This window comes from Dama dama, chromosome X (genome assembly GCF_033118175.1).
Source record: "Dama dama isolate Ldn47 chromosome X, ASM3311817v1, whole genome shotgun sequence".
NCBI classification, from domain to species: domain Eukaryota; kingdom Metazoa; phylum Chordata; class Mammalia; order Artiodactyla; family Cervidae; genus Dama; species Dama dama.
Genome location: NC_083714.1, coordinates 8,946,033 through 8,965,591, shown reverse-complemented (window position 1 = coordinate 8,965,591; position 19,559 = coordinate 8,946,033). Strand labels below are relative to the sequence as shown.

Genomic DNA, 19,559 nt, shown 5'->3' with positions numbered 1-19,559 from the left:
AAGGCAAAAGACTGGTAGTCCTGTTAGGGGTCGGTGAGCAGACCTCACATGTTGTCCAGTTTCTCACTCACTTGGCCAGCCTAGTAGTCTGTTGGGGGGAGGCATTTTTATCCGCCAGAGGAGGTTGGAATGTGGAGGGACCCTGAGGCCATGGCCTGTCTGATCCTCACGTGTGTCCTGCCTTTGACCAGTTCCAGTGTGATGGCCTCTCAGCCACTGGAGTTGCTGCCACAGCCAGGTTTGCAGAAATCTGTCTCCAATTTGCAGAAGCCGACACAGTCGATCAGTCAGGAGGTAGGTGCTGGGGACACCATCACTGAGAAGGATGGCTCCATGTGAGGTGCCCATTCCAGAGGCCAACCTGAAGAATGACTTTCAAGAAAGACCCCAGATTCAGGATAGAATGTAGATGTCTAGTTTGACTCCCGTTGGCATAGCTCAAGGTGAGTAACCTGGGCAGCTTCATGCTAAATCGGGGCCCTCAGTGTCTCCCTGGGAGCGAGAGCCATAAGGAGATAGCCAGCATTAGGCCACAGGAGGTTCAACAGTCTGGTGAGTCTGGAAAATGAAACAAAGCAGGCACCTTCACTGGGTTTTCTTAGTGTCAGACTTTCTCTCTGTGTCTTCAGTATGCTGGTGTGTCCTGTGGGTCTCCAGGGGAAGGACATTGTGGACTGCAGTCCCCAAATTTAGTTGTCATTGGAAATATCTTTTAACAGACTATCTCTGGGGACTAGTGTTTCTCAGAACAAGCTGTGTGGACTATTGAGCTCTAATCCTTCATTTCTCCATGCATTTCAGACACCTCTCTAAACAGAAAGGCATGGTTTAATCAAGAGCTTGTATTGTACTCGGTCTGTTAGCATCTGTGGGTTACAGAGGCCAGCAGGTGATAGCTAGAAATCTGGACAGATACTGGGCACTCACTGGCTTTCTAGAAAAGAACCACTCTGGGGGGATCATTCATGGCTTTGCCAGAGGGACACCCTCCTCCAGCCAACACTGAACTGTGCTTTCCAGTCAAAGGAAAAGAAGAAGAAAAACACCCACATGTGTGTGAGACTCCATGTTCACTGGCCTAAGTCCACTGGGGCCTGTGAATTAGTGGGTAGCGTGGAGTTTGTGTCTCTTGCCCAGATTTGAAACCTAGTGCGGTTAAGGGGTCTTGGTTGTTTCTGCAGCCCTGGCTCTACATCAGAGCTGGCTCTGTGAGTCTGTTAGAGATGAGCTCACTGTGTCCCCATCACACAGGGCCTGGCCTCCTGTGGAGAACGGGTTCTATGGGACTGTCAGGAGTCGGATCAGGCCCTGTCCTGGAGTCAACCCATGGCCCCTAGACTGGTGCTTTGGTTTTCCTGGCCTGCAGAGATGGTGACGGGAAGAGACCCCCATTGTTTTCTAGCTTTGAAACCTCATCTCAGAGGCAGTTCGACTCTGGGCATAGTAATTAAGCCTTCCTTGGCTGGCCCCGTAGGCCTTCTCTTCCACTTTAGTGCCCTTGGTGGGTGAGGGCCAGGGGTCCTGTGACTGCAGACCCCAAGGGGTGGGTGTGGAATAACAGTGACCCGGGGCCTCTGCCTCCTGGTCTGGGGGCCCACCCTTGCATTCCCAGCTCTTCATCCCCACCAGGGCCTGTGGGCATTCCAGGCTACTCAGGGCAAGTCTATGTTAAATGTGTTGTTGCTCCCGGTCAGCTCTGCCTTGAAGGCTGGAGAGACCGCTGTCTGCCCTGAGTGTGAGTGGAGGTGGCAACCAGGGGAGGATGGGAGGAGGGAATTATTTGATCTGGAATCCAGTCCAGTAAGTGGTGAGACGTCTTGCTGCATCAGCTCGGTTTTGTGTATCTTTATCTTCAGTTGTTAAGGCATGTTGCTGGAAGAGGCAGCTGAGCTAAGTGGTTGGGGACCTGAAGGGACTTTGGACCCAAGCAGGGTGGGGACAAGTCCTGGTCCTCCCTCCCTAGCTAAGTGTCTAACCCAGGTGACCCCAGTGTGCCTGGAAACTGGCCTGCATGTAGGGAGCTTTCAGCAAAGTTGCGCCAAGCTGGCGAGCCCAGATGAGGGGGGAGCGGAAGGCTGGGCTTGCAGAGTTGGGCCTTGGAGGATGACAGTAGCCGTGGGAAGTGGTGCCGGGCTGGCCAGCAACACAGCAGGCATGTTAGCTTTCCCACACGTGTTCTCTTTGCAGCAGCACAGTTTTTAAAGCATGCACTAGAATTGGGGTCTGGTCCTGTCCCTGGAACAAGATAGAAGAGCTCTGTGGTGGCACTTGTTCCAGGGTGTGACCCTGGGCTGGCTGCTTTCCCTCTGGCCTTCTCCTCATCTGTCATGTGGCCAGTGCTTCCTGAGCCCGGGCTGCTTCCTGAGTGGAGGGCTATGTGGCAACCACGTGTGGTTGGGTCCTGCCTGGCTGGTGTTAGTGGGTACAGCAGTGTAGCCTTGGGGCACCTTGCTCTGCCATGGTCGGGGCGTGGAGAGCAGGCTGCTGGGCTGGCCCTGTTCTCATTCCCTTCCTTCTTTCAGAATACAAAGTCAGCTCCAGGTGGGCCAAAGTCATGGGCACAGCCGAATGGAAAGCCAGCAGGCCATGAAGTTGGGAAGTGTGCATGTGGTATCGCGGTAGGTCATGGGAGGGATGGGTACTTTTTCTGGACTGTCTTAGTTCAGTCCAGGCAGTCTTCAGCCTGAAGCTCTGCTCACTGAGTGAGGCACTGCCTTTGCTCATTGTGGAGGTGCTGATTTTGCGGACCACATCAGCTCTCTGGTCTCATTGAACATTATCAATTATCACTAAAGACAGTCCCCCAGGTGTGTGGAGGAGACCCCAGTGCTGGCCCTGCACACCCTGGTTGACTGAGCTGCTAATGGAACAAGTCCTCGCTCAGCAAACACCTGCCTCCTCCCTCGTGGGTCAAGGTGTCATGTGCGGGGCACTGGCTTGTGGCCCGGGTTTGTAAATCAACAGCCCTGGGAGCTGAGCTGCTTGCTTTTGGATGGTGGCACCAGAGCAGGCAGAGGTTACATGGGGTTTGTTTCCATGGTGCCCCACCTGACACAGGGAGACACTCAGATAACTGCTGTGGTTCAGCCCAGGGATGACAGAGGGCGTGTGGGAAGAGGAAGTGTCCAGAGCCTTAGGTCAGTGCCTAGCAGCATGCTGAGATGGCTCCAAGGCAGGCTGGGGTACAGTGGCTGTGTGGTGAGGCCAAGGGGCGGTGGGGTCAGGCAACCCAGGCTGCCTTGGGTCTGTGGGCCCAGGGTCAGCAGGTGTTTTTGCAAGGAACCAAACAGCCAGATTTCTCTCTGAACTCTCCTGGTTTTCCAGTGTTGGGGGCATATTTCTAGCACGATGCATATACAGCGCCAGGCAGTGCCCCGAGCTGGAAGGAGAGGGATGAAGGCGTGAGCAACTAGGCCACAGCTGCCCTTTTTACCGTGACCAGCACAGGCCACCGTCTTTACCCTCAGCCCTGTCCTGGTGTTGCCTCTGTCTTCTGCACATCCTTGATGGCCGAGGCCTTGCCAGGCCTCACGTGTCAGGGTTGAGAGTAGACACCAGCCCCACGCGCCAGTTGCCCTGCACACCTGGCTGCTCTGATGCCCTGAGCACAGGCCCTTCTGTGTAGGGTTGCTGTTGAGATGAAGGCTCACCCTTTCCTCCAACTCCAGTGGGGATGTCAGTCAGGGGGTGTGGCGGGGGACACGCAGCTCCAGCCTGGAGGGTGAGGTGGAGGGAACCAGACAAGCAGAGAGGGGTAGGTGGGGATAATGTGAAAAGGCCTTTCAGACCTAAACAAGGTCCTTCCAGAGGCGTTATGGAGACTGTACACAGTGGTTCTTCGCCCTCTGTTGCCTCTGTTTCTGTGAGGTTGAAATTTTCTTAAGGAAATCCAATGTATTTGTTTTTAACTAACAGGAAAGGCAGGGGTTATTTAAATTAAAGTTGGCACAGCCCTTATGGAGGGCAGCCTGGCACTGCCTATCAGTACCAGCCTGATACCCTCTGACCTGGCAGTTCCACTGTGGGGCAATCACCCTGCAAGTGATACCCATTACAGCTGTGTGACACAAGATGACTCACTGCCACGTTATAATGGCAAAAGTTTGGAAGCAGCCACTTGAAATGTACAGCAAACGATGGTACTATAATGAAATGTTTGGCTAAAAGGAAAAAATGCAGTTTTCTACTGATCTGGAAAGCTCTCCAGGACATATCCTTAAGTGAAAAAGTGTAAAATAGTACATAGAGTATTTTACCATTTGTGCAAAAACTTGGGACTAAAAAAAATACGTTTCTATAAAATGTTGTATGTGCACTCAAAAAAAAAAATCTCTGGAGGGAAACATAAGAGGAAGGAAGGGAGGGATGAAATACAAAGGTACATATTTTGTGAGGACATTTGATGCAGATCTGGGCTTCCCTGGTGGCTCAGACAGTAAAGAATCTGCCTGGAATACAGGAGACCACAGGTTGGATCCCTGGGTTGGAAAGATCCCCTGGAGAAGGAAATGGCAACCCACTCCAGTATTCTTCCCTGGAAAATCCCATGGATGGAGGAGCCTGGTGGGCTGTAGCCCATGGGGTCACAAAGAGTCCCACATGACTGAGCAACTAACACTTTCACTTTTCTTTGATGTGGAAAGATGGGGCACCTGGATGGGAGGAGGGCTTCTGTTAATTCTTCTTTAAGGCTTTCTACCTTTGAGACTTTTGATTTATTTATGGAAGTAAAACTTGGTTTAGAAAATAATTCTAAAACACAGTAAAATATCCTGTCAACATGTGGTAGCTTGTCTGGGAGGCAGAAGAACCCAGTAGCCCAAGAGGAAATAACAGACGTGTGATGGCTCTGACCCCTCCTGACGGGGGTTACAGCCTGCCCCCCCATATTGTCCTCAAATTTGCATAGTATCCATCCTACATTTAGATCTTTATCTTCTTTGACATTTACTTTTGTGTATGGTTTGAGGGATATTCTAATTTCACTCTCATTTTCATTGTTGATGCACGTCCATGCTCTTCTCCATAGTGGCTTTCACCTATTTTAATTTCCAGCAACGAAGGTGGAGGGTTCCCTTTTCTTCATGGCATCTGGTGGATTTAACCTTCATAGAGTGCTTGACAGTCACCATTTTGATTGGTGGTGTGATGTGAGACTGAACACCCTTCCCTAATATTTAGCAGTGTTGACATCTTTTCATGTGATTTTTCTTTTTTAATGTGTGAGTTAAAGGTACCTGTTAAAATTGGTTTTGTGGTGGTCTACCCAGTTATGAATTCTTTTTGATGACTCCCCAGGAGACTCCAGGAGATCAGTTGTTTACTTAGAAACCCTTGGACCTTGTGAATATTGAATGCCCATCAACATGGCTTTCTGTTGATGGTTGGGGCTATGGCTCTCCCTGTTGTTTGACCTGAGACCATACTATGGTGAAGGTAATGAAGACAATGGCGACCTCCTTCAAAAGATCCCATGCACGCACTGCTGCACTCAGTGCCTCAGGCCACTGCCGACACACGCCTCTGCAAGAGACTGCTAGACACTCACAGGCAAGTCTGGGTCAGTCTCTTTTGGGGACACTGCTCCTTTGTCCTGGGTCCTAGTACACACAAGATTCTGTTTGTACTCTCCAAGTGTCTGTTTCCCCAGTCCTGTGGAAGTTCTGTAATCAAATCCCACTGGCCTCCAAACTCAAATTCCCTGGGGATTCTGTCCCTTTGCCCAATCCCCAGGTTGGGAAATCTGCTGTGGGTCATAGAACTTTCTTAACACTGCAAGAATTTTTTTGGTGTAATTGTTCTGCAGTTTTTGGGTCATCTGCTCGGCATCTCTATGGTGGGGTTAACGGTGACCTCCTCCAAGAGAGCTTATGCCACACCCAGGACTGCTGCACCCAGAGCCCCTGCCACTGCAACAGGCCACTGCTGACCCGTACCTCCATAGGAGACACTCAAACATTCAAAGGTAGGTCTGGCCAGTCTCTGTGGGGTCTCCTGATTGCACAAGGTTTTGTTTGAGCACTCTGAGTTTCTCTGGTAGGTATAGGGTTTGATTCTAAACACTATTTCACCCTTCCTACCGTCTTGCTGGGGCTTCTCCCTTGCACTTGGATGTGGGGTATCTTTTTTTGGTGGGACCCAATATTCTCCTGTTGATGGTTGTACAGCAGTGAGTTGTATTTTGGAGTTCCCACAGGAGAAGTTGAGCACATGCCCTTCTACTCTGCCATTTTGTCACTTTGGATTAGATTTACTAAGCATAGCCCCACCTATCAAAACAAGACCCTGTTTCCCCTACAGTGAGTCTCTCCCATGAGGAAGCTTCTATAAGCCTCTTATCATTATCAGTCAGAGGGATAGTGGTGCTGTCATCTGTGAGCTGACCTTGCTGGATGGATGTGGGGTGGTCTGAGTGCTGACCTGGCATGGATGGAGGTCGGGTGGTCTGTAAGCTGACCTTGCTGGATGGACGTGGGGTGGTCTGTGTGCTGACCTGGCATGGATGGAGTTGGGGTGGTCTTAGTGGTGACCTGGCATGGATGGAGGTTCGGTGGTCTGTGTACTGACCTGGCACAAATGGACATTGGGTCGTCTGTGTGAAGACCTGGTATGAATAGAGGTCGGATGTTGGTGTGCTGACCTGGCATGGACAAAGCTGGTGTGGTCTTAGTGTTGACCTGAGTGGGGTTGGACAAATGCCTTGTGAAGGTTTCCTGGGTGGAGGAATTTTTATTTGTGTTCTGGTGGGTAGAGCTAGATTTTGTCTTTCTGCAAGGCAGTGGCTGGGTCCAGTGGTGTGGTTTGGGGTGTCTATGGGTTCAGTATGGCTTCGGGCAGCCTGTCTGCTGATGTGCAAGGTTGTGCCCCTATTTGGCTGAAGGATAGGCGAGGGGTGTTTGGCACTACAGCTTGCTGGCTTTTGGGTGTGGCTTAGTCTTAGTGTTGGGATGGAGGCTTATGGGAGGGCACTCACCTATTAATGTTCTATGGGGCCAGGAGTTCTCTAGTGATCGAAAGTCCTGGAGTCATTAGCCATTAGCTATTTCCTTCCCCAGGGGATCTTCCCCACCAAGGGACCGAAGTCAGGTCCCTTGCATTGCAGGCAGATTCTTTACTGTCTGAGCCCCCCAGGGAAGCCCCTAGAGAATGCCTAACACTGATTATATCCAACAAATACATGTTGAAAATGAAGAGTATAGTCATGAATAGCAGAGATTGATTATCATGATGATTATTGTTCTTATTTCACAAGTCTTTGCTGTCAAGATTATAGCAGGAGTGTGTATGGTAGGATGTAGGAACACAGTACACTTTCCAACTGTGTGTTCATCTGAGAGTTTCTACGGTTGATGGCAGGTCCTAAATTACTTACTAAAGATAGTGACAGGATTTTTCATTGCTTTGTATTCTCTCTCTTTTTAACCTTCCTTCGCTTTCTCATCTACTCGTTGTTGTAGAGTAGTGGCTAAGTCATGTCAGCCTCTTTGTGAACCTATGGACTGTGGCCCACCAGGCTCCTCTATCCATGAGATTTCCAAGCCCCCCCGCCGCCCCCCGCCACACACACAAAAAAGCCAGGTTTGGGGAAACAGTACATGGACAGAGACCTCTGAGGACAGAGGGATGGGAAGGCCCACGAGGATGGGATGAGGGTCAGAAAGCTTCAGGTTTACATGAGGTCTGGGCAGGAACCACAGTCCCCAGGCCTGGCTGTGGACACTGCCCAACACCCCTTCTCCCTGCCGTCTGTCTGCCCTGCTCCACATTTTCCAGGAGTGCTGGGGTCTAGACTGTGGTACTTGCTGGGCTCTAGACACAGCTGTCTGCTTGCAGGTGTGTGTGAGATGTGGAGTGCTCTTAATGACTGGTTACAACTCTGGAAAGTGGACCAAAAGGCTGGGGTTAATCTGGCTCCAAGGAGCTGAGGCCATCGGTCCCAGGGCCAGAGGCCAGACCAGAGCTTCTGAAGAAGGAGCGCAGAGGATTTCTTGAAAAACCTCTGAAATTGGTTATTAGGAAGCAGCACTGAAAAGACTACAAACAAAAACCTGATGTAAACTAAAGTGTGAAACAAATGTAAAGTATTGTTGTCACTGGTGTTTCATAGAAAGCTGGATTAAGTGTGTTCCATAATCAGCACATTTATCACAGAATTTTCAGTTATATTTCCAACACACAGCATCACAACTTCATGGAAGGTATTTTTCATTTTCAAAAAAATGAGGGGTGACAGTTTTCTGGGAAGGAGGCTTGAGCTGGAATGCCCAGCACCAAGGCACGTGTTTTTTCCCAAGTCCCTGGAGGCCTGGATCCCACTGGGGAGGCTGGTCCAAGCCGGAACAAAGCAGAAAGTAAACGTTTAAAAAGGGTTCAATGCTGGGTACCCTGCCAGCCTCTCCCGAACCCACCCTAGTCAAGCAGTGGGATCCAAGCCTGGTTACGCTCCAGGGATGGGGTAGCAGCCCCAGTTCAGGAAGCCAGGGGGAATAAAGTAGGGACTGGTTTTCTTTCCTTCTCTTTAATATCACGCCTATGCTGTTACAGTATAGTCGATTTGCAATGCTGTGACTGTTGTCAGCATACAGCCACTTGATTCAGGTATAATGAATCTATGGGAGATCTATACCCTTTCCTAGATTTTTGGCCCTAGAAGTCAAGCAGATGGCTGAGTATCAGGTCCTTGTGGATTATGCATGTGAGATTCAGGTTTTGTGTGTACAATGAAATATTATTTCTGTGGATGCTTTCCTAGAGTTACACATTTCTGGGTTAGAGATATGGATTTCTGTGTTTATGTAGAAGGAAGGAAGAAAGGGTCCCTGGATGTTCACTGTGGGCATCCTGGAGGTTCAACAGAAGGGAGGCCTAAGGACCTCATCCTGGAGCTCAAGATCTAGGTACGGGCCACCGCCTTTTCGAAGGAGGAGGTGCAGTTCAGCAAGGTGCTGGCGGCCTCCAACCTGGACCCCTCAGTCCTGACACTCATGTCCCATAAGCTGGAGGTAGGCCTTGAGGGCTGCAGTTGGGGCTCCATCCCTGTAGTGCAGACCTTCAGTCAGCCTCGGGGAGGGGCAGTGGTGGTTTCCTGGCTAGAGCACCCAGGCCTGTGTGTGCCGTGGTCTCCTGGCTCTTGTGTCTTCAAGGTCTCCCCAGCCCCTCCCTGGCCTTCCAGCCGTCCTAGCCTGAGCCCACTGCCCACTGCAGCTTGGCCTCTTAGCCAAGGCCACAGCCGCTGTCTGCCTGGACACTAAGATGACCTGGAAGAGGCCACAGCAGGAGAGGAAGGCCCACAGTGGCCTGTGTGGTGGGTGCTGGGAAGGCTTCCTTGGGAGGCACTTCTGGTCACAGGCTGAGCATCTGTTCCCTGGTGTGTCCGTGGTGGTGTGTGGCATTCCCCTGGGCTGGAGTGTCTCAGTCACTGGGCACTGCTGGGAAGGGACAGACGAGGCCTCAGTGCCCAGGAGCTGGAAGGCCGGACCACACTTGGCAGAGACCCTGCCTGGAGCCAGACCTCGTCTCTCTGCCCTCTGACCTGGGAGCTGTCACAGAAAGAGTGGGTGATGTGGTCAGGCCTGGCTCTGGGGTCCTGGCCAGCTAGGTGACCTGAGGCAGCCAGCCCCAAGGCTAGGTCCCCTCGGGGTCTGGGGGTGGACACACACCAGTGTCTCCCTCCAAAGCCTTCATACGGCAGTCCCTCCTGTGTGGATGTCCCTGTGGTGGAGCCAGGCCACACTTCCCTGACACCTTCCTCTTCTCAGTCATTCTGGAATAGAAGAACAGCACCATAAAGGATCTGCAGTACAAGCTGGCCCAGGTCTGAAAGGTGCTGGGAGACCCCACCCTTCCCTCATGCAGGAGCCCCTTGATCTTGAAGTCAGGGTGCTGACACAGTCTGAAGCCATCTATGCCTGCCCAGGGTCACTAGGCTTGCCTGTGGCTGGAGTCTCTGCTGCCACTGCCCAGTGCACATCCTGCCTGGTGTCCTGGGCGACCCTTGTTCTGGCAGTGTGCTGCTAGCTTGTCCTCTGGGGCCATTGTCAGAGGTGTGGGGTCCTCTCTGGTCTCTCAGGTGAACATCCATGTCCTCCAAGCAGGGGCAGGTGGGGCTCTGGCCTTTCTCAACCACTCACAGAGACTTCCTGTGCAGTGCTCTGACCTTGGTACCGTCTGTTCTGTACTGAGCATCCCCAGCTCCCCGGCCAAGCCCACAGCTCTGTCAGAGCTTGGCCTGTGGGGACATAGATGCAGTGCAGCCTGCAGACAGCAGACACCACACAAGTGTGACTCAGACAAGAGCCCTGGGTCTTGGAGCCCCAGGTTAAGGCAGTGTTGTCATGGGCCCTCACTCTGTGGTGACTAAATCTTCTGGGATTCCCTGCCCATTGGCCACTCGCTGGTACTCTGAGAACCCCCATATGTCCTTGCACAGAATTAGAGCCATGAACTGGGTGCATGTGGCTCTCAGGGGATCTTACATAACCCACATCTGATTATTGGGAGGGCTGAAACCAAGAGAAGGAGGAGGGCCGGGGTCCAGCCCCTGAGTTCTCCTGGAGCCTGGCCCTCGCTCTCCCTTTCCTCTCAGCTCCAAGCACTTTGTCTTGACTGTGTTGGGGACAAGGGGTCGCTCTGAGTTTTCTTCTTGAGTCAGGCCAGACTCTCAGCATGTAACATTCTCTGCTCTTGAAAGCCTTACTAGCACCTTGTGAAACATGCCCTTTGAAAGAGTTGGGGGACAGAGCTCCTGCATGCATGGGTCCTGCTAGCACTGTTACCCAGATCTCAGCTTTTCTCAGACAGGGACAGTGAGTCTGAGTGACAAATGCCGGAGGGGACCAGAAACTCTGAGTGCACCCCCTCTTCAGACTTCCCAGCCATAAATCAGGGACATTACCTGAGGTCCCACACATGAAGTGATTTGGTAGCCCCCTGTGAAGTTCTTAGACTTGGGCCAAACTTCTTCTGGGCAGTAGGGACACCACTGGCTACCATCGAGATGAGCTGGGTAGTCTGTCACCTACTCACCTGGACCCACACTCCTGAGGGTGGAGACTCAATGACTTTGATCCACTTGGCTTCAATGGGTGACTCTTTCCACGGGGTCTTTCTTTGATGGATATTATCTTGAGGACGCCAATCACTGAGGTGTGTCCTGCTTACTTTAATTATCCCCTGGCGTGCCATGTGCTCTAAAAAGCTGTACATGCCTGTTTGTACCACTAACCACTGGGCAAACTCTCTCCTTAAGGCTGGGATATTAAGAAGATGGGTGACTGCAGCGTTGTGGTCACTCTTACCTGTCACAGACCTCTCAGAGACCATTCACTGGGTGAATGCAGAATAATGGTCGCTTTGGTCTATCATAGACCTCTCAGAGGCCATCTGCTGTGGGAATGCAGCCTCGTGGTTACTCTGGTCTGTCAAAGACCTCTCAGAGGCAGTCTGCTGGGTGATTGTGGGCTCGTGGGCACTCTGGTCTGTCATAGACATCTTAGAGGCCATGTGCTGGGTGACTGCTGGGTGAAGGTTCATTTATTTGATTCAGTCTTAGACCATTTAACATGCACTAGGAAGCCCTGGTTAAATATACATCTCCAGCCAGACTCCTCACACCCTCAGTCCCATACATCTTCAGCCAGCCCACTCTCCCCTCATGTCTGGTGATGAACTGACCTCTGAGGGGACTCCCCGCTGCTGTCTCTTCCCAAAAATGAACTGAATCATCATCTTAGCACAAAGAATATACTGCTTGCAGTTGAAAGCCACATGGTTGTTCTGTGCCACCCAGGAACACCCCTGGGGCCTGCACATGGACACGGGCACTGAGGCTTTGGTGTTCTCTCCAGCCTCCTTTCTCTCCCTCTGTATTCTTCCTATGACCACTGCCATGGCCTCTCTTCCCAGCCCTGGGGTTGCAGCACTGGCTGCTCCCCTGCATGAAGTCCTTTCCCAGAGGTGTTATCTCTGCAGAGATCCTGCTCCACCATTCTCCTCCACACCCCACCCTCTGCTCATGCTAATCTGAGGCACTTTTCCTGCACCAGTTTTGCTCAGAGCACCAGCTCCTGTCTGGTATGAACCCATGCTGCCCCAAGACAGTGGTTCTGTCCGTTTCAGTGCGTGAAGCCCTGTCTGGCACAGAGTATGAACTCACATGACAACAACTTGAAAAAGTAACTGAATACAAACTACTGTACACGTCACTTAGAAATGTGGAGGAAATGAGGAAGAAACAGGTAAAGGTGAGAGAGCTGGTAGGTGCTAGAAAACTTGCTTTTAGCTTCTAAGCCTTCCAGCAGAAGGTGATATTACATATTTTTTGCATGAAATATTGAAAATTAGAACATTTTTAATATAAATATTTTTCATAACAGTCATATGAAATGAACCAAATTCTGACACATTTAATTGCGACTTCACTGACTTTAAACTGGTTTGTACTATGCTTCAGAATTGGACCAGGTAAGCTCCCCAGGATGGGGTGGGGTGCTGGAAGAGGGGTGGCCCTCACCTCTCCCGGCTGCGAGCATGCTCTTCCCCCTGCTTTCACGCTTGATGCCAAGTTCTTCACCATATTCATCCCCGTACCAGACCAGCAGCTCACAGCCAGGCCTGACCACCTGGCAGGTTCTATAGAAGATCTGCCCGTGATACTGGAAGGCCACCAGGTTCTGCTCCTCATAGTGTCGGGCACAGTTCACATACCTGTGGTCGAGGCCGGGAAAGGGAAAGAAACCACAGGTGATGAGTCCCCTCCACTGCCAGACCATGCCCAGCTCCTTGCCTTCAGGCTCTGAGGCCACCATGGCTCCTACCACCCCTCATGGGGACCATCTATTCACACCTTTGACCATGGCGTGTGAATTCCTATGTCCAGATCCTGTTTCTGGTCCTCTTCCTGGCTGGAATGCTTTTCTCTCCTTACCTAATTAGCCATTGTACAGAGCCCAGTTCCAGACTTGTGTCCACCTGGACTATCTGTAAGACAGGTGACCTCCAGCTCCTCTATACTCTGAATTAAGTTCTCTTTCATTCCACAGGACTTGGTGCTCTTAGGCTAGCATGCACCCCTCAGCACTCACCCCAACCTGCTTTTTCTCCCAAGGCTTTTCTCCAATCTCCCCATGTGTATCCAGGGTCCTATTCACTTGCCCACCCCCTCCCATGGAAACTTGCAGAGTGTTCTGACATAGCTTGAGACACACAACAGTAAAAGTTTATTCACTTTCTGCCTGCCCTGATGAAAGGAGAGGCCCTCAGAGAAGGAGCATGCTCACAGCCATCCTGCCCCACATTCCTTCCCAGGCCTCAGGGCCCACTTCTCACTGGGACCGAGCCTAGGGAGGTTGTTGCCCACATGGACTCAAAGTCTCCCATGTTAGGTTATCCTGGTGCTGTGCAGTTATTCAAAAATAGAAAAATTAAGGAAACTATCCCTAAAATCAACTGGTTCATGCCTGTCTTCAGTATTTTCTCCAAAAGGACATGGGTTGTGTGATCTGCTTCAATAATGAAGTTCACTGTCTAACCTGGGACATAAGGTGCTAGGTAAGTGTCAACTAAGTGAGTTAAAGTGTCCCTGGTGAATCTAGACTCCACAAGTTGTTTTCAAGCACCTCAGTTTTGTTGAGCATATAGACTTATATTTTGAGGACACATGCTATATTTTTCTTTCTTTCTTTCTAATGTATTTTGAAATGAAAGAGCATGATATGGAGGGAAAAGAGAAAAGAAGATGTGAAAGCTATTTGAGGAGACGGGTTCAGAAGGAAACGAGTGTGGGCTTGAGGGAGGAGCGATGTCTAGGAACTGCAGACTCACTTCACTCACCTCATCCAGTTGGCCAAGGACGTGTCCTTTCCATCCACATACTCGTAGTTGTTTCTTCCTTTGGTGATCTGAGTGTCAGAAAAGAGATACAAGCTTTTGTCTCTCTTTTATTTATTTATTTATTTATTTATTTATTTATTTATTTATTTATTTATTTATTTATTTGGTAGAAGTAATAGAAGAACTATTTCCCTCTGCTGTCATTCTGTTCCTCAGCCTGCATGGATTCAGCTGCCAGTCATACCACATGGTAAGCTCCTTAATCATAATTTTAAGTCTGAGTCTATTGGCACATTGAAGGCAAGGGCTCCACAAGGGAGGAGTCACTTCTGTATGCCTGTACCACTGTCTCCCACTTCTCCTCTGATCTTTAGATAGAAATCCTGTGTTCATGTAGTCCAGTAGTCATGTATGGATGTGAGAGTTGGACTATACAGAAAGCTGAGTGCCAAAGAATTCATGCTTTTGAACTGTGGTGTTGGAGAAGACTCTTGAGAATCCATTGGACTGCAAGGAGATCCAACCAGTCCATCCTAAAGGAGATCAGTCCTGGGTGTTCATTGGAAAGACTGATGTTGAAGCTGAAACTCCAATATTTTGACCACCTGATGTGAAGAGCTGACTCTTTTAGAAAGACCCTGATGCTGGGAAAGATTGAGGGCAGGAGGAGAAGGGACAACAGAGGATGAGATTGTTGGATTGCATCACCGACTCAATGGACATGGGTTTGGGTAGACTCTGGCAGTTGGTGATGGACAGGGAGGCCTGGCGTGCTGTGGTTCATGGGGTCACAGAGTCGGACATGACTAGCAACTAAACTGAACTGAATCTGTGTTCATGCCCAGTGCACACAGTACACAGGGCTGATTGTGTCACTGCTGACCATGTCATCACCATCCACATCCTTGCATGTAGATATGAAGCACTCCCACCACACACAAGCAATTAGCGGCCAGAGGACAGGGAAAGAGGGTTATTTCTCACCATCCAGGAATATCCACTGTGGGCGGCCTCTTCATCATCTGTGATCTGGCCTTCATAGGGACCAAAGTGCAGGCCCAGAGGCAGATTGGATGCCTCATTCCATACTCCAAGCCCAGCCTCAGGGATGCCTGACAGTCTGATACTTAACCCAGGGGGCAAAGTAAGGGCTGAGCGGTTGGCATGCCCCTTTTCCACTGCAGAATCTTTAACAAAAGTTGGGGGGCCGTGGGCAGCACAGTGGTCAATGAAGAAGTCCTCACATTCCTGACAATCTGGAGATAAGAGCAACAGGGATGAGGGGAGGTATAGTGATGCTGGTGGTCATAAAGACCTTCAGAAAGAATGGGGGCACTCACGGAATTTGGCCTCGATCCTGTACCCCAAGTCATAGAAGAAGGGAATGATTGGGGAACCAAATGGTGAAGTAAGTTTATTGGATCAAGGCCTCATAACCCCTTCTACGTGAGTGGGCCAGCGGGGTCACTCACAGAGGTAGTCATCATCCTCAGGCTCGCTGACCTCTTTGTACACATGGTCCTTTCTTTCCCGTAAACTGTACCTCTTCACTCCAGCCTCCTTTTTTCTGAGTTCTAAGATGGAGAACAGAAGCTAAGCAAGGCTGGTGGGGTATGGAGAGTTAGTCATGGTTTTATCAGAAACTGTGAGATCTCATACTTGTCCATTTATACACTTTGTCAAAACCTTTTTTTTCCATTTATTTTTCAAACTTTTACTTTTGTATTTTTTTGTTTGATGTTACATTATTTATTTATTGGCCACACTGCATGACTTGTGGGACCTTAGTTCCCTGACGAGGAATGGAACCCACACCTCCTGCAGTGGAAGCATGGAGTCTTAACCACTTAACCACCAGGAAATCCCTTCTCTATACTTTGTTTGTTCTGTCTTTAAATACTGGTTCAGGAGACTGAGGCTACACAGATGCCCAGTTCAGTGTTAGCTTCCTGTACTTCCTGTTAGTAGCTTTTAATTGCCAAACTTCTTACTTAAGAAATAGCTCACTGACACATCTACTCAGAAGATAAATGGTAAGGGCACATGACACATGAGGCATTGAGCAGAGGTCTGGGCATAAACACTAACAAAGCATGGTACCTATTATCACAGCTGGATTTATTGAACCACTTGTATGTGTCAGCAGTTTTGCATTTAATGTAATGCTTTCAAACACTGTATGAGTTATGTATCCTTATCTTCACTTTACAGATGGACAATCAGGACCTCAGAAAATGTATAAGATTTTCCTCAGGCCCCACTGCTAGCTTCATGTCTCAGATCAATCCACCTTAAACCCATGCCTACCCAAAGTCCACACCATACACCTAGGCTATACTTGTTACCTTTTCTACAGGGATTAGAGGAACTAATTAAAGCAACTCCCCAAATTTTCTCTTACCGACTTTTTGTCTGGAGTGCTGTCCAGGGGTCCTTGTTTCTTGGAGAGTGTACACTGGTTTCTGAGCCCACTTGGAGCCACTTTTCTTCAACAATTTTGCCGCTCCCGGCAATTTCTTCAAACTGGACACCTTATTTAATGGTCCCCGGGACATTCCCTTCCGTGTGAGTAAAAGACAACATGCATTTCTTTAGTTCTTTAGGACTGTATGAAGTGTTTTCACATGCATGACTTTAGTTAATACTTTGACAATTCTTGGAAATACCTGGTGGAGGGGAGGTCTGAACACTGGAGTGTAAAACAAGGACCTAAGTGGGTAATGAATCAAAACTAGAATTCATATCTTAAGGTTCTTCCCCTTCAACATTCTGTGTAAAAGTAAGAGCAAGGCAGGGAGCATAGCTGGTGGTCAGGGAAAGAAGAAGGTAAGGGCTCATAGAGAAATCCTGGGTTTTTTCTATTAATTAGTGGATCTTTGATGGTCAAAGAAGTATGAAAAATTATAGAGGGGACAAAACACATCTGGAAAGTAAGGTAACAAAGCAGTGAGATTGAGAAAAGAAAAGACGATCGGCAGAAGCACATTTAGACAATAAAGAAAATGAGCTGAATGTTGCAGGTTGCCATGTCTTAGAAACAATGTTAGAATTAAAATAGCTGGCCTCATCAATCCTGCTTAAAGAAGGCTGTACGACGAGCTGGTTCTCCTCAGTTTCCTGATCCGTAAATAGGTATACATTCTAATTCTCAATGTTACAGTGGACATGAAATTTAATAACTTTCAACAAATCGTTGTGTGTGCTATTTAATAGAGTATGAATTTGAGCGTACACCCTTACCGTCAATATATCCCCTCAACTGCCTCTATAATTGAAGTCTAGCTCACAAATACTATCTTCAGCATTCCTTGACCTTCTTATTCCTAGATTAATGTTTAAATGTGGAGTCAGTCATTCACAAAACATTCACGGGGCCCTGGGGGGCTTTGAGCTGAGCCTCGACTTCTGAGAATTAATGGGTATGGGGTAGACTCTCAAAGCTCACAACACAGGGGCAAGCTAAACAAATGATTCCAAACGAGAGAGTTGCCCAATCAAAGCTCAGAGGAATGCCTTGTTACTTCCTCCTACAAGAATGAGTGTTTGAAATCATGTCCAAACACAGATGAGTTTCTACTCAAAATCAGGTAACCTATGTGAAGTCCCTCAGTTATTTTCTTATTTATTGTTTTTGAGTCATAAACCTGAGGTTTGTCATGGCTGTGAGTTGCTTCCTCTTATTGGAGTGGGAGGCTCTGAGATAGGGATCATGTCTGTCACCTTCTTCATCTTGGACCATCTACTCTACAAACTGTCCAACATGTCCTTCACCTTCTCCATCTTGGACCGCCCACTCTACAAACTGCCCAACATGTCCTAAGGCTTCCCTTAGTCAGATGTCTTAACATATCCCTCACTCAGTTCAGTCGCTCAGTCGTCTCTGACTCTTTGCGACCCCATGAACCTCAGCACACCAGGCCTCCCTGTCCATCACCAACTGCCGGAGTCCACCCTCACTAGCACAGAACAAAAAAACTGAGGTTGAAAACATCTTTCAGATGAATTATATAAAGATGTATGAATAAACTTTATTAAGCTATGAAAGTTTTAACCAGATTATAAGGGTTTTAGAGAAGGTCCTTTGGACTAGATTGCACTACCAATGATACATAATGAAACATTTTTTTTTACCTCAGTTTCTTGATCTATAATGGTGATAGCTATGTACCTACTTATAGGTACTGTAGGATTGTTTTAAGGTTTCAGTAAGTTTATTCACATAAAATGCTTAAAGTCTGAAATACTGTGAAAATAATGTAACAAATAGAACAGCCTACTGTTGTTGCTATTCTTACTAACTATAAAGATGGTGATGATATCAGACATTGTGCTAAAGATTCAGGACAGGAAGGCAGTAGTCTCCAGGATCTCTGTTTACTGCTATTCTCACCTGTGACTGGGTCCATGAGAAGGATTTTTTTGTCAACAGGATTTGGGAAATACTCACTTTCTGGTGTTTACTGTGCCGCACCCTGAAGGCCATCCTAGAAGATTTACCTAGAAAATGGTGAGAAACAGTGTTTTGGTTGGTAAATGTTTCCAACCTCTGGGCATTCTAATTAAGGACACAGAATTCTGAGCCAGAGAGTGACAAGGACAAGGATTTAGCAAAGGAGAAACGGAAACTGATTTCTGTATCATCAACTCCTATGCTTCCACTGGGAGCATTACAAAATTTTCTTAAAATTAAAAAAAAAGAAACTCCATTTGTGCTTCATCTGAGGTCCATAAAGTATCTAATAAATTTACTAGCCTTTCATGACAAATATATTCCACAAAGTAGAAGTAGAAGGAAGTGACTGCAGTATAATAAAAGTCATATGAAACGTCAATCTCTAACATCACAGTAATCAGTGAAAATCTGAAAACTTCTAAGATCAAGGAAAAGAAGGCAAGGATGCCCATTCTCAACACTTCTATTCAACATAATATTTAAAGGAAACCAAGGACTTCCATTTGGAAAGAAAGAAGTAAAATTATGTCTGTTCACAGAGGACATGATTTTACGTGCAGAAAATCTTTAAGATTCCACAGGCAAAAAAAAACCTGCACAGAAAGTTGCACAGTACAGAATCAATATTCAAATACCTTTCCATGCATGAACAACGAATATTCCAGAAAGGATAATAAGAAAACAATCCTATTTATTTTTTAAAGCTGTAGTCAAGAGCTAAGTTTGAATTTTTAAAAAATTATTTTTATATATTTATTTGTACCAGGTCTTTGTTGTGGCACGTGGGACCTTGTTCCTTGACATGGAATTGACCCCAAGTTCTCCACATTGGGAGTGTGGAGTCTTAGCAAGTGGACCACCAGAGAAGTCCCAATACTCTTATTTATAATAGGATCAAAGAGAGTGCAATAATTGGGAGTAAACATAAGGAGATGAAAGACTTATACATTGAAAACTATAAAGTAGGGGGCGGTCCTAAGATGGCAGAGGAATAGGACGTGGAGACCACTTTCTCCACCACAAATTCATCGAAAGAACATTGAACGCCGAGCAAATTCCACAGAACAACTTTTGATCGCTGGCAGAGGACATCAGGCACCCAGAAAGGCAGCCCATTGTCTTCAAAAGGAGATAGGACAAAATATAAAAGATAAAAAGAGAGACAAAAGAGATAGGGAAGGAGATCCATCCAGGGAAGGCAGTCTTAAAAAAGAGACAAGTTGGGGGGACGAGTTAAGATGGCGGAGGAATAGGACGGGGAACCACTTTCTCCCCC

General features: G+C 48.2%; 1 pseudogene; it reads right to left on the bottom strand.

The window, feature by feature from the left end:
- Positions 1-19,559, bottom strand: part of LOC133052178 (histone-lysine N-methyltransferase PRDM7-like) — a 42,940-nt pseudogene that overhangs the window by 13,385 nt on the left and 9,996 nt on the right.